The 5,401-nt window shown below is 40.0% G+C and overlaps 1 pseudogene; it reads left to right on the top strand.

Moving 5' to 3' along the window:
- Nucleotides 1-1,345: 1,345 nt before the first annotated feature.
- On the top strand, nucleotides 1,346-4,166 carry LOC119234729 (60S ribosomal protein L11-like; annotated as a pseudogene).
- Nucleotides 4,167-5,401: the final 1,235 nt, after the last annotated feature.

Raw genomic sequence — 5,401 nt, 5'->3', positions numbered from 1 at the left:
TACAACAAATAAAGTTTTATCAGCACATATATTATTGACATGTTATGGCTGCTCCTGTACCATAATAACATAGTGGAATATTTGCAATGAGGAGAATATAGGGTCTTAAAGCCCAAGCTATTTACTAACTTCCCTTTATAGGAGATATGTGTTAAAGGATGGGCTAAAATATGTGCTAAAGTAATAAGGACAGCTGAATAAGGTTGGCTAGCATCTGTGAGGTGTGGGAACTGCTTTGGACCTGGGGTTAGGAAGTTAATCTGAAGTTAGGTTAATTTGAAGCTTATCTCCAACTCTGGAAAATATACCACATATATCTCTGAACACAGGTAACCCCATTTGTGAAACATAAATAAACAGCTTATATCTAATAATGTCATTTTGAAATTTAAATAAGATGAGCCATCTGACAAGGGAAAAAACTTGGTGCAATACTTGGTACAGAGTAGATGCTCTAAATAATAACAAATAATATTATTTACAATGTTAAATAAATTTAAACACCCTATATGTCCACCAATGGATGATGGATAAAGAAGATATGGTGGGTGTGTGGGAGTGTGTGTGTGTGTGTGTGTGTGTGTGTGATGGGATGTTATTCAGTCAGGAGAAAAGAATGAAATCCTGTCATTTGCAATGGTATGGATGGTGCATGAGGGCATCACGTTAGGTGAAATAAGTCAGACAAAGAAGGAAAAATACTGTTTTATACCACTTATCTGTGGAATCTAAAAAATCCAAACTCATAGAAACAGAAAGTTTACCAGGAAAAAGGTTAGTAAAAGTGTAGACTTTCAGTCAGAAAATGAGTATGTTCTGGGACTGGAATGCACTATATTGTGATTATAGACAAAAATACTGTATATACTTGACATTTGCTAAGAAAAAAGCTCTTAAGTGGTAATTAAGTGAGGTGATGGCGGTATTAGTTAATCCATCTATGGCATCACATTGCAAGATATATGTGTACCAAATCAAGCTGATGTATGTCTTAAAATTAAACAATGTTATGTTATATGTCAATTACATATCAATAAAGTTGGGAAAATAACAATATATTTGAGAGAATGAATGCATAGATATATTCTTGATCAAACACCTACACATCTTTAAAGATCCCATCTTAGTTTGATTGCTTCAAGAAAATTCCACATCTTCCCAGTTAACCATTCCCCAAATGGTTTCCCTACTCCTAAATATCTGTAGTATTTACCCAACTTCTCACTCCTTTTATCTTTACATGAAATTTTGAAGTTAGTTTCCATAGCTGGCTCACTCTTCCTCACTTTCATATTATCTTACCCGGACACATACTGTTGTCCAGGAACGAGTTGAGAAGATACACATGTGCGCTCTAAATGAGAAACACCAAGTATGGGGCTTGGACAATATTTGGGACTGTCTCTTCCTACTCTCCATCACAGCACAGGTTCAGGGTGCAAAGAAGAGCCCCATGTGAGCACTTAAGTGTCTGCAAGCTCTGCTTCAACATTGTGTGGGCAAGAGTGGGGACAAAAAGATCTGGGTAGCCAAGATGCTGGAGCAGCTCACAGTCAGACCCCTGTATTCTCCAAAGCAAAGTTTACTGTTAGATCCTCTGGCATCAGGGGAAATGAAAAGATTCTTGTCCTTTGCATAGTCCATGGAACCAAGGCAGAAGAAATCCTGGAGAAAGGTCTAAAGGCATGAGAGTACACATTACAAAAAAATAATTTCTCAGCTATTGGAAATTTTGGTTTAGGGATCCAGGAACTCATCGATCTGGGAATCAAATATGACTCAATCTTTGGTGTCTGTGGCCTGGACTCTATGTGCTGCTGGGCAGGTTTCAGCATCACAGACAAGAAATGCAGGCCTGGCTGCACCGGGGCCAAACACAGCATCAGCAGAGAAGTGACCATGCCTGGTTCTAGCAGAAGTATGATGGTGCCCTCCTTCCTGGCAAAAGAAAATTCCAGTTTCTATCCAAAGTGACCAATAAAATGTGTTCAGTGAAATGTTGGAAAAAAAAAAAAAAGAATTCCAAACAGGACAGATATTCTGTAAAGGCTTCGCAGACAAAGTAGGATGGGAGCAGAAATTCACTATTTGGCTTGAGTAGAATTTACTCAGACAAAGAGGATCGGTGCAGGGCATTCTAATCTGCAACAATACCGCAGGAGCTGGGAACAGGTGTATAAGGAAGGCACAGTAAGATGGCCCTGGTAGACGGGGATTTGTGGTGAGGTGTTAGGATATGTGGGGACACAAATGACAGAAAACCAAATTCGACTTGAATTCAACATAGGAAAAGTGTATTATCTTATCTCATCTCACATAACTAGAAATCAAAAGCAGGACTCAGGTAACATAGGAAGACTCAGATTCAGTGTCTCTGCGATTTCTCCTGACTGCTGTGTGTGCATGGGCTTTGGTCTCAGGCTACTTTCCCTGAGTGTCAGGATGGCATAGAGACATTATGTTCCATTGTTCACATCCAGCAGAGTAGAGGGAACATATTCTCTCCTACTGCAGTGAAAGGCCTTTCCTCCACTCTGATTGGGCCAACTAGGGTCACATGAACACTGCTAACACACTAGCAGTCTGACCTCCTGAACCAGACTCTACCAAAAATGGATTGCCATGACAGTCTTCAACCGTCAGGATCCACCCTGGGACCCAGCTCCTTCTGATCATGCCTGCTACAAGGAGAAGGGATTGATGCTGGAATAAAACTGCAGTGTGCTGAAGAAGAGAAAGGAAGACTGGATGCTGAGTAAGTAACTAGCACTGTCTCCTACCGAGCATCAGTCCCTGGGAAAGGCACACTGGAGCTAGGCCCCCAGTAACTGGAGATCAAGTTCAAAACTTGGGATTGTATCTTGACGATAAAAGTGGGTCCCTGTGATTGTTCTCTGCCACAACCCAGCTCTTGCATGACTTTAACAGCCCAAATACACCTGGAAAAAGTTGAGTCAAAGCATTTAGGAGAGCAGGAGGCAGAAATAAGTTATTATAACCCAGACTTCACTGACTTTCTTGCAGCATAAACAAAAATCGTGATTGTAGGGCTCAGCAATCTCCTTATTGGCCCAAAAGGTAGCTCCAGTCTTTTAATTATTACTGCCCAGGACAGTAATCTTCTCTTTGCCTTTCTCACTACTGGGGATTACTGAGAATAGCACACTCTCTATACTTTTTTTTTTTTTAGAAATGACAGAAATATTCCTGGTGCTTGGGTTAAGTAATTAAGATTTGCTGTGGGAACACCAAGGAACCCCATAAAATGGCTGCGTGGCTTGGTAAATGAATTGCTTAGTGTTTAATTACTAAAAATTACTATCAATTACTAAATGTTACTGCAAATTACTTGCGGAATAGACACATTTGTTTGTGGCTATTAATGATTTCAATTACTCCTCATAGGTAATTGGTTTCTGCATGCAGACAGGCACCAACTGTCGAATAGGAGCTCAGCAATAAAAATGCTGCTCCTTTTTTCCACCTCTTTTCAGCTCAAACAATTCCTGGGTTCACTAGTCCTCAAGGTTTTTTGGCTACTTGCACTGTTTCCCTTGGGGTGCCTCTGGATGGAAAGAAGCTTAGAGAACCTCTTTCTGCTTCAGAGAAGGAAGCAGGACCATGAGGTTAGTGGTTATGCAAAATCACACAACTGATCCCACAACAGAAATGAACACCAGATGCATTCTGCTAAGTGAAAGAAGCCAGTCACAAAACACCACAAGTTGCATGATACCATTTATATGAAAAGTCTGTAATAGGCAGGTCTGTCAAAACAAAAAGTAGCCTAGTGGCAGTCTCAGGCTGGGGGAGGCAGAGGGGAAGGTGGGAGAGGGCAGGAGAGACTGATAATGGGTACAAAGCTCATTTGGGGCTGATGAAGATGTTCTAAAATTAGATTTTGATCACAGTTGCCCAACTACATAAATACTCTAAAAATGTTGAATTATTCACTTTAAATGACTGGGTTTTGTGGCATATAAGTTATATTTCAATAAATATGTAAAAACAAGTCTATTTAATCATGCAATTAGATAGCAGAGGGCTCGATGGAGGGGTCAACACTCCTGATTCACACTTCATTGCTCTCTCCACTAGACCATCCTGCTTCAACGTATGCCCGGCTTGCTACAGGGAGTAACTCGCTGAAGAGGATGGCTGTTTAGACCCATCATTAAAATTCTGATCTTATTTATTAAGGGCCAACTTGTAGCTATTACTATTATGTGTATTATTAAGAGGACATAAACAATGTTCATTAAAGTACCATAAAATGCAAGCAGGAAAATGCACTTAATAACAGAAAGCCAAATAAAATGATGTTTTCACTTGGGTTCTCCCTAAAAACAGATATTGTGAAAAGGACTTCCGAGCAGGTTATTTACTTTAAGAAGTGATAATAAGGCTCAGGATGGAGGGGATGGAAGAGTAAAAAGGAAAGGAGAAAAAAAAATCAATCCAATGATGCACTATTGAGTGGACTCAATACTGGTGAGCACTGGGACTTAGCCCGCTAGGGATCTCTGAGGAGCAGCATACACTGTGCTTCAGAATTGTCTGCCCAGAGCATAGAAGGAAAAATATATTCACGCATTGGCTCTAACCGGTCAGTAAAGGATTGCCCGAAGGGTTATTTGACTCCCTCGCTCTCCCAGGTTGCCACATGAGCCAGCACAGTTGAACAGGACCCATAGCATCCTTCAAAGTACAGACACAGAAGCCCAAGGGCAGAAAGTAACAGCTGAGCTGTGTGGCTCAGGCAGCCTCTGGTCGGGTTACATTACATGCAACCTGTGCCACAGCAGTTGCTGAAACTGAAAGGTGAATTAATGGACTTCTTTAAAATTAGCAACTTCTGCACTATGGAAGGCAATGTCAAGAGAACAACAGAAGTCATAGACTGTCTATTGAAAATATTTTCAAAAGACAAATCTGATAAAAAGACTATTGTCTAAAATATAATGAGAACTCTTACAACTCAACAACGAGATAACAAAGAATCCAATTAAAAATAGGGAAAAATTAAACAGACACCTCATCAAAGAAGATATACAGATGGCAAAGATGTGCAATATCTTATGTTACTGGGGAATTGCAAATTAAAACAACAAAGAGAAACCACTGCATACCTACTAGACTGATCAAATTCCAAAACACCGACACCAAAAACCGGCAAATACTCTCATTTATTGCTGGTAGCACCACTTTGGAAGACAGTTGGTAGTTTATTATAAAACTAAAATACTTTTACCATCTATCTAGCAATTATGTGCCTTCAGCTTTACCCAAATGAGTTGAAAACTAATGTCTACACACACACACAAAATTGTACATGGAAGTTTATTGCAACCTTATTCATATTTGCCAAAACTTGGAAACACTCAAGATGTCCTTCAGTAGC

The sequence above is a fragment of the Talpa occidentalis genome, unplaced genomic scaffold (genome assembly GCF_014898055.3).
Source record: "Talpa occidentalis isolate TD23 unplaced genomic scaffold, MPIMG_talOcc4v2.1 talOcc4.8, whole genome shotgun sequence".
NCBI lineage: Eukaryota > Metazoa > Chordata > Mammalia > Eulipotyphla > Talpidae > Talpa > Talpa occidentalis.
The sequence above is the reverse complement of the archived record's forward strand: the minus strand, read 5'-3'. Positions and strand labels throughout refer to the sequence as shown.